Source organism: Aythya marila (assembly GCF_965140915.1).
Source record: "Aythya marila genome assembly, chromosome: 9".
NCBI classification, from domain to species: Eukaryota; Metazoa; Chordata; class Aves; order Anseriformes; family Anatidae; genus Aythya; species Aythya marila.
In genome coordinates, this window is record NC_139050.1 from 17,512,217 (window position 1) to 17,522,252 (window position 10,036).

Consider the following 10,036-nt stretch of genomic DNA (forward strand, 5'->3'; position numbering starts at 1 on the left):
GAAGGCCGGGTGTGGGGGACAGCCTCCTGCTGCCGCCGTGTCCCCCCCCGGCACCCCCCGTCCCCCTCCCGCCACCGCTTCCTGCGCAGGCGGCCCGGGGCTGGCGATGAAAGCCGCCCCAGCAGATGTTTCTGGCTTGTTTTCATCTCATTAACCGTTTCCTCTTTTATTATGGGATAAATTATTAATTGTTCGGAGCGGGGGAAGAAAGAAAAGAGAAATCCTGACCGAGATCCCAGCGGGGAGGTGGCTGCGGGCTGGCACAGCCCGGGGCACGGGGAGGGCAGCGGGCTCGGGGTCCCCGGGGTGGTGACAGCCCCTGGTGGTGCCCCCCCCAAAAAAAAAACCCAGGGGGGGCTGCGAGCACCTGGCCTCCATCAGCAGCCACTGGAAGTAACCTGGGCAGACAGGGGGGGCACCCCCAGTGCTCCCAGCAGCCCCCCATGGGGTCTCGCCGCACCCGCCGGGGCGGTGGGAAGGGGCTCGGCCCCGGCGCACGGCTCCAGACCCTGCCCCGTGAAATATTCATGGCCCGCATCGCCGAGTTAATTTAATTGCCCTGATGAGGAGCTGAATAATTTACGCTCCTCGCAAGCAGGTCGCGAGACGTCATTAGCAGCGGGGCTCGGAGCAGGGGGGACGTGGCCGAGCCTGCACCCCGCTGCTCGGGGGCACCAGGTGCCCACAGGGACCCCAAAAAGCCCCCAGCCTCGTGTGGCGGGGGCACTGAGTCCCCCATCCAGACCCCAGCATCGTTTTGGGGCTGCCCCGTCCCGGCTGCAGCCTCGCTCCATCCCCATCACCTCCCTCCATCCCCATCCCCACGGTGCTGGTCCGCGGCCAGCGGCGACGTCTGGGATGAAATATGGCCAGGACAAGGGGCTGGGGCCGTGCCGGCGCGCTCTGGATTCCTGAGATAGCGGGGACAGGGACCTTTTCTTACATTTTTTTCCCTCGAAATGCAGTCCTCTCTCGGGGGGCACCCCATCCGGCTGCAGCGACGCTAAGAGGGGCTGTTTGGGGAAGGATTTTGGGGGGGGAGTTGCGCCCCCAAGCCCCGATGCTCACCACACACACACGCAAACAAGCAGGAGCAGGGCGCAAAGGGGCCCAAACCCCAAATCTCTTCCCCTCCACTGGGCAGGGAGAGGCCTTTGGGGCCGGACCCCTCCCCTCCCCACATACCCAGCCCCGTGGGGCAGCAGGAAGCCGCATCTCCTGCCTGCTGGGTGGTGAAGGCAGAGCCCAGGACGGCACCGCCGCGATGGTCACGCCAGGAAATTTGGGGCCAGAGGCCGCGGCCGAGCCAGGGCTGCAGCCAGCGGCTCGATAACGCCCGCGTTTCCTCCCGGCGCTGCGGTGTCCGGCGGGGAGGGCGGCGGCCACCCCCCTGCAGCCCCCCGGGCCCCGGGGATAAAGCAGAGCCCGTCCCCGTCCCCACGGGAGGGCTGGGGTCCCGTGGGTGCCCCCCACACCTGATTCTGTCCCGCTGACACCCCCAGCTCCAGGTGAGGGTCCCAGGAGGTGCAGGGTGGGGGCACCCAGGGGGGTCCCTGCGCCTCACACCCACGTTTGGACACGCGGGGGCTCACGCCTCCACCCCGGGAGCGTGCCCTCCTCCTGCACGTGTGCACAGCTCTGTTTGCACACCCGCACACCTAAGCGTGCACACACACACACACAGCCCCCCCGTGCACACACGGCTCCCCGTGCCCCTGGGGCCGGCGTTCCCCACGAAGCCCGAGCACCCCCCCCACCCCCCCCGGTTGCTCTCCGGAGTTTAAGAGCCAGGAGGAATTTTAAATGCATTGACCCCTGACCCGGGCCTGCCTGCGAGGGGAAGTGAGACCCCGGGCTGCCCCCAGCCGGATGGGGCCGGGGGGGCGCAGGGGACACCGAGCCCTAGCAAGGGGCTACACCCCGGCACCCCTCCCCTCATCCTACACCCACTGGGAGCCACCCCAAAACCTCACCACGATCGTTCTGGGGACACAGCAGCCGGGTGCCCCACGCTGCTGTATGGGGAGGGGTCTGCAGTGGGGTTGCCCCCTCCCCAAGTGCCCCCCTGTAAGAGGTCCGGGGGCTGCGCCGTGCCCCTGCCCCTCTCCTGGCATCCCCAGCTCCCACCTCCCGCTCGGAGGGGCTGCAGTGATCACGGTGTAATTAAAAACGTAATTAAGCGCTGCCACTTAGCAGAAAAGTCATACAGTTTGGGGATAATTATCTGACAATATAACAAGTTGCCCAACATTAATCAGGCACTGATCTGCTCCAGCAGCTGCGCTCCCCGCGCTGGCCCGCGCGCTCCGTGGCAGCGTTTCGGGGGCTGCCATAAATCAGGCCCTTATGGGGGCCCCGGGGGGGCTGCACAGTGCCCCCCGGGCTTGGGGACCCGTCACCGCCACCTCCCTGCCTTCATTTTTGGGGGTTTGGGGTGCCAAAACGGGATCCTGCCCACCCCGTTCCAGGTGTTTCCCTGTGGGGCTGGGCCAGGGCATCACCCGCAGGGGTTGGTGGGCTCCAAACAGGAGACCCCCGAGGGGTGCCCTCCCCCCACAAGCCCCCTGCCCTCCCTGGGGACGGGGCTGGAGGAGGCCGAGGGTCCCGGGAGCGCAGAATTAGCTCCAAAAGCCATCAGCGAGCGGGGAATTAATGAGCATTTACAGCTTGTGCTCGCTGGCGTTAATGAAGTCCTCAAAATTAACTCTGCCCCCCAGGCTCTGCCTGCCCGTGTCCCCTCGTGAGGGGACGGATGGGGACCCAGGGGATGGGATGGGATGGGGACCCAACCCCATAAAGCTCTGACTTCTGAGGGTCGGAGATGAAAGCGGAGATCGTCCCCTTTGTGCAGGCGGCTGCGGGCAGCAGGCTGGGGAGGGGGAGACCCAGAACGAAACCCGCGGCTTAACACATTCACTTCTCCCCTAATTTGCCGATTCTGCCGCAAAATCCCATTACAAAGGGCTTAGCGGCCGCGCTGAGGAAGAGGTCACTCGCGGGGGCCCCCGAGGAGATTTGACCAGCCACAAAAAGCGCGAGAAAAGAGCAACCCCGGCTGCTGCCGTGCGCACCGAGACATGGGCACGGCCACCGGGCGAACCTGTCCCCACCGTGTCCCCCACCCCTGTGTCCCCCACGCCGTGCCTGGCAGCAGGGAGAGCGGTTACGAAGCACAGCTGGGTGAATTCACGTTTATAACTCCAAGAGCAAATAAAATTCGGGCTGCGCATTGATCTGCAGGCTCTAAACGGGGCAATAAAAAACCGGCGCTACCGGAAAGGTGCTGCCCAGGAGCCAGCTGTGCCCCCTCCCCGGACCCTGGTTATTTTTTTTTTTTTGGTGGGGACGTGGCTGCGGGGAGCTGCTGAAATGCGTGGGGGTGCAGGCTTCGCCCTAAAAGTGGTGCTGGTGCTGGGGGGCAGGGGTCACCCCAAAAGGAGGCACACGGGGAGGCACCGAATGGGTGCCCGGGGAGAGCGGGTGCGCGCTGCTGGAGCCTGGGGGTGCAAACGGGGAGGAAAACAAGGGTGGGGGTGCAAAAATTGCACGCTCAGCGAGCACGGCAGCCCCCGGGGACCCTCGGTGTGTGTTGGGGGGACGGGGAGGGAGCAGGCCAGCAGCCTCCCCGTGGGACAGGCAGAGCCCCGGGGCTGGGGACGGGGACAGGGCACAGCTGCGGCTCTGGCACCGCTTTTGTCTGCGCGGCGCGGAGCGAGGCCCAGGCGGTCTAGGCTGAAAGGAGCCCGGGCGGGATGGAAATGAGCCCCCGGGGGTCCGCCCGGCACAAAGGCACCCGCTGGGGTGGGCCGAGACCTTCCCAGCCCCTCTCCACAATGTTTGCAAATACCGGAGGCCACTTCTTGCGGGGCCGCCGGCGGGGAGAGGACGAGGGGGGCTCCCACACGCCCCGACGCTGGGGATGGGGGCCCGGCGGTGGGTCCAGCTTTGCCCCAAAACCCCCTCTCCAAGCCCCCCGCGGCACCCAGCGTGGGCAGGGGCTGCCCCGGGGCTTTTGTTGGCAGCTCGGGGCGGCGGAGCCGGGGCAGCGGGGAGGAATGTTCCCCGCTCAATGCCCACCACGCTGGGGCTGACAGCCCTGAAATCGGGCTGTCACTTCCCGTCTGGACAGCCCTTCACCTCCATTCGCCGTGCCTTGTTAGGCGCCCGGCGCCTTCAGCCAAGACAAACACAGCACTTAACCCTCAGGGGCCCGACAGCCCCTCCGGGCAGCACGGGGGCACGGGGACGTTAACGGGACGGGATGCCCCAGGGTGCCAGGACCCTTCCCAGGGGGGTTTTAGGCTCGCCGGCACCCCAGGACCCCCCCACCTTCGCTCCACAGCCCCTGAGGGCCACCCCAAACCTGCCCACCCGCGGGAAGGCACGCACGGGGGGCTCACAGCCATCCTGCAGACCCCCACGACCACCCCGAGACCCCTTCCCACCCCCCCCCACACCCCCCGTGGGACACCCACCCTGCAGCCCTGGCCGCCGATGAAAGCGCGGAGCCTTTTCCTTGGACACAATTAAAAAGCCCGGGGTCCCAGCGCCTCGGCCCGCCGCAGTGTGTTAAATTAATGTAGCAGAAAAAATCATTATGCGGGGACACAGATGGAAGTGACCAAGCAGAAAATGCGATGTGCAGCGGCGGAGGACCCCTGTTACCCGTGTAAACACCGAGGGGAAGGACGGGTTTCCCAGCTGCGGGGCGAGGAGGTGACGGCAGCCTCCCCGGGGGGGTGCCCCCGGCATCGCCGCTGGGTGCTGGGGGTGGATCCCGGGTGGGCAGAGCCGATATAAGGCATCGGGGTGGGCACGAGGGGAGCGGGATGGGGGGGTCCCCGGTGAAGCTGGGTGCGGGGGAGCTGCGCCGTGCGTGTGGCCGGGTTCAGCTCGCAATTACCATGTCATTATGTGCCGGCACAGCCGTGCCTAACGGAGCAGAAAAGCGGCCCTGCCGGGCACCCGTGGGGAACGGGGGCCCCTCGGGGGCACCTGGCTACACGCGTGTGTGTGTGTGCACCCTCCCGGGGGGGGTGTGCGTGCCCCAAAGGCAGGGACCCCTCCGGGTGTGCTGAAATCTCTGCTGCCTTCGCGCCCCTGGGGACCCCAAGCCCCCCGGGGAAGCTGCCCGGGGGGGGTTGTGCTCCCCAGGCAGATAAGCCCCGGGGCAGACAAAGCCTGGGGATGGCTGTAAGCTGCTCGGCAAACACAGGGGGCCCTGGGGCTGCAGTGGGACCTTGCACAGCAGAAAACCCCAAATCTCAGGGCTGGAGGGTCCCCGTGCCCCGTGCGCACAGCGGCACGCACCCGGAGCGGCTTCAGGGGACATGTGGGTGCTGAGCTCTGGGGAAACCCCGGACCCGATGCCACCACGACAAAGCCACCCTCCTCCTCCCACCAGGACCCACCTGCTGCTCCGAGGCCTCTCGGTTTGGCCCCACGTGTTTTATGGGGTCTGGGAGTCTTTTTTTTTTATGGGGTCCTTTGCACAGGAGCAGACGAGAAGCACCCCACGCACAGGGTGAAGCCCTCCCAGGGCAGCCTAACGCAGCCCTAATATCCCCCAGGTGCCCCCCATGGCAGGAGGCCGCCCCGAGGCCTAATTACGAGGCCTAATTACCCCCTGTGCTCGTTTGCAGGGAGCTCCCTTTGGGTGCATCCCGCTCGGGGCGCCGGCTGTGGGGATGCTGTGGGGCCACGGGGACGGCTGGGAGCTGCCTCCTGCCCCGGTGCCGGCGGGGTTATCGCTGCGGGGCCGTGCGGGATGATAACCAGAGCTCCCTCCTGTCAGCACGGCAGGGTGTGAGAGCAGGATGGGGACGGGGACGCTCCCTCAGACCCCATTCTCCACTTTGGGGACCTCCTGGGGATGGAGGGTCCCCAATCCCTGTTGCCCCCCTGCCCGGCTTTGTCTCTGCGGGGCCACGTTCCCACCCTCCAAACCTTCCCGAGGGCCCCTTCCCTCCCCGGGGCGCTGCTAATCCCCCCGAAACGGGCCGGGGGATTGTTGACCGAGCTGCCATATCCCTTGAACAAGCAAGCCCGGGCCCCACAGCTGCTGTGGGATTAAGAGCCACCCTTTCACTGCCGCACGGCCCCGGACCCGAGCTCCTGCTCTGGGGGCACCCACGGGGCTTTGTGCGGGGTCCTGGGCTGTACCCAAGCCCCCCACCCCAAAAGGAAGCAGGGAAACCCACAGCAGGAGGGCACGGGGGGATTAAACCCCACGGGGTGACAGGGAGCTGGGAGCCGCTGGCGTGGGCAGAGGCGAGGGCGAGGAGCAGCTCCCACGCTCTGGAATTGTGGGTCACCGGAATTAGATTAATTAGCTCATGCTAATGGTGCCTAATTAGCACCCGGCTGTGCTGATGCGGAGCCTGCATCGCCGAGCCGGGGCCGCCTGGGTTTTACCCACAGGCAGCGGTGCCAGGGGACAAGGAGCAGGGGGGTGGCCCTTGGGGACAGGGGACCTGCCAGCAGCTCGTGTCCCCCGGCTCTCTCGCTATCTCAAGAGCTCGCTCGGGGTCGGGGTGGACGTGTCCGCACGGAGAAGTGGCTGTCACTGGATGCCCGAGGGAGCAGGGAAATAACAGCAGGGGGTGGCCCCTGGAATGGGGTGCTGGGGGACACGGGGTGGCAGCAGGCAGGCGAGACTACGAACCTCCTTTTGACTCCACGTGAATCCTGGTGAAGTGTGCAGGGCAGGCAGCGTGTCCTCGGGGGTCCTGCAGGAGCTGGCAGAGGCGCTTGCTGTCTACTTTTTGGGGACAAATGACCCTGTCCTACCTCGCAGGGAGCCCGGGGTGCCAGCTGGGCAACTGGAGGGTCATGGGCTGGGAAGGGGAAAAAAACCCTTCCTTGTTCACAGCCCCAGGGCTGTCCCTGTCCCCGCTGTCCCTGCAGGATCTCCGGGTGACACACGGCCTTTGCTGGGGACGGCACCTCGAGGAAGAGCTGCTGCAGGGGGGCATTCCCTGGGGGAGCCGTGGTTAGTTCCTGCGCTCCCTGCCACCCCAGGGACCTCCTGCACCTTCCTAAATGGCACCCAGGGTCCCTGCCACCACCTGATCCCAGCCCTACGGGGCACAGAGGTCCCCGCCAGCCCCTGCTTTGGCATTTGGGGACGTTTGGGGGCCAGCCCCAGCCGGGCGAGGGGGTGGCGTGGGGCGGGCGCGCGGAGAAGGGTCCTTCAGAAACTGCAAACGCTGGCACAAGCTGTCCTGCCTTCAATGCGAGCGGCGAGTGTGAAGTTAAGAGATAAAGAGGGAATTAGGAGATAAAGTCTGCTTAATCCCAGCTGCTCTATGCAATTAAAATGAGCTTCACCCCGCTGTAATTGGATGGAAGCTGCCTGCCAGCGTCAGCGCGACCGGGAGCATGGCGCGAGCAGGCGCGGAGGATTCGCCGCGCCGAGCACGGAGACTTATCTCCCCGCCAGAAAAACCGAGAGGGCAGAGGCACGGGGAGCGGGAGTTAATGAGATGAAAGCGGAAAGCCTGACACAAAGGATTAGCTCCTGGCCGGCTCCGCTGCCGAAATCCCAAGGTTTCCTGGGAAGGCTTCCCTCGCATGGCAAGCGCCGCGGCCGCATCCTGCTCGGCGCAGCGAGGCTGGGCTCTCCTCGCCCCCTCCGGAGAGGCCCCTTGTTGGGGAGGGGGCTGCCCGGCCCCCAGCTGCTGCCCCAAGCCCCCTCCGGAGGTTTCCTGCACAGGACCCTCCCTAATAACGTTTGCAGCTGCTGGTATTGAACCGAAATTAAAAAAAAATAAAAAAATAAAAAACAACACCCAAGTGCAGATTAAAAGGACACTGATGAAATGCCAGGAGAAGAATTACAGCCCTAATAAACCTCTGCCTTCTGACGGGGTGGGGGGGGGGGTTGGTTTACGAGGCCATTTAGACTTTGCAGTCAGAAAGGTGTAGGAAAGCCATAAAGGCCCCGTCACCTCGCCCGTCCCCTGAACGCCGGACCACGGCCGCGGCCATAAATCCACCTGCTCGCAGCCTGGCCGGGGGGCAGCAGGGCAGGGACCCCCCGAGCCTCTCACCTCCCGGCTGCCACCTTGGGAAAAGGAGAGCAGAGCAGTGAGGCCGGGGGCTGCACAGCTCAGGAACGAGATAAGGGACGGGATTATCCGGGAGCAGGGGCTGGGGTGCGCGTGGACGGGACCCCCAGGTGCGGGTGCAGCGCTGCGCATCTCCTGCCATGGGGACGTGGGGACACCACGGGCTCGGACGGCTGCTTGGGGGGCTGTCCCGGGGGTTTTGTGCATCCCCGTGTGCTCCCCTTGGCCTCCCCATGCTTCCTGCAGCTGGATCGGGTTGGGGCTGCTGGCACGGAGCGGTGTTTGCTCCTGCCCCAGGCTCCGCTCCTCCGCCGGCTCCTGCTTGTGCAAGACACGGCTGCAAACACCGACACCACGCAAGGAGCTTTTCCTCCTCTCCATCACAGCCCCTGCGGCCACGCGGCCACTCTGGGCCTGGGTTCCTGGCACTGCAGGCTGGGGACAGGGCTGGGGACGGGGCTGGGGACGGGGACGGGGCTGGCAGGTGGTTTCCAGCGCAGGCTGCCCGGCACAGCCTGAGTCACGGCGCGGGATGGGTCATGGTTTCAGCTGTGTCCTCCCGGGGCGCAGCCTTTGCTCCACGCCTGGGTGACGATGCTGGGGACAGCAGGACGGGGACAGGGGACACCTGCATGGAGAGGGGGCTGAGCCAAGCAGCGGGGCTGGCGTGGAGCCTGGCGTGGCACCCTGCCCTCGGGGGACAGGAGGGGTGGCAGGGGGGTGCTGGGGCCAGTTGGGGAGCCCCCCAGGCAGGCAGGCCCCCAGGGTCCCCATGGGGGGAGCAGGGTGGGAGCCCCTCTCCTCCCACTGTTTGCTGTGCACCGGGAGCCTCTCGCCTCCCTCCGCTGCCCCAATTTTGGGGGCATTCAGCCCTCGCCGCTTCCCACGCCGGCTCATTAGTGAGCTCCGAGCCAGGAAACCCGTTAAGGCACGGAGCGACCGCAGGCTGCGGGCGGCGGGGAGCCTGCGAGCGGGGAGCCGAGCCGAAACCCTCACGCAGAGGGGGAATTGCTGCTTTCCCCCTTCCCTTTGAACTCCGGCAGCCGCCTGGAGCTGCGGTTCCCCCGAGCACGGACCGGGGAGCCGGGGAGGCGGCGGGGAGCAGCGGGGAGCCTCACTCCCAGGAATCTCACTCATACACCGGGGCTGTTGGAGGGGTCACCGGGAACTGGGGGGTCGCTGGGCTCACGCTGGTGCCATCCCAGGGGAAACTGGGGGAGAGGGATCGCTGCCAGGGCCGGCAAGAGAAGGGCCAGCGGGGACGCGGAGCGTGCCGGGAGGTGCCCGCACGCCCCCGTGACTCAGCCCGCCCGGCGGAGGCAGAGGTGGGGTAGCGATACCGGTGCTAAAAAAAAAACCAGCGAAGCACGGGGAGAGGAAATTTCTCATTAGGCAGAAATGTGCCGCAGAACCTGTCTGACACCCGGGACTGCCCCACGGCCCCCGGCCGGGCACGGCGGTGATACTGGAGGGGCAGCGAGGAGGAGATCAAAGAGGAATGAGGGCAATAAAAGGGGCTCAGCAGCCCGTCGGGCTTCCGGCCGGGAAGGAGGAGTGGTGCGGGGAGCGGGGAAGCAATTTCCCCGTTTCCTCCCGGTGTCGCTTTGGGAGAAGCCGAAAGCAGAGGCGGGTGGCAGGAGGCAGGAGGAGCTGGGCGCAGGCATCGCCGCCCAGTGCGGGGCCAGTGAGCCACCAGGGCTGGGCTGGGGCTGATACCTGCTGAGCCAAGCCCCAAAAAGAGCCGTCCTCGCAGCGAGTGCAGCAGCCCGGTGTGACCAGCCCTACAAACCAGGCTGCACGAATTTCCCCCTGGTTTCCCCCCACGGTCCCAGCCCTTCCCAAGGGGGTCGAAGGTTTCCTTTGATAACCCAAAGCTGCTTTTGTCCCCCCGGCCCGGCACGGTTCTGCTCCTCGAGGAGCCCCCGGGATGATGGACGCGGGTGCCTTTGCCCCGAGCCCTCCTCGCT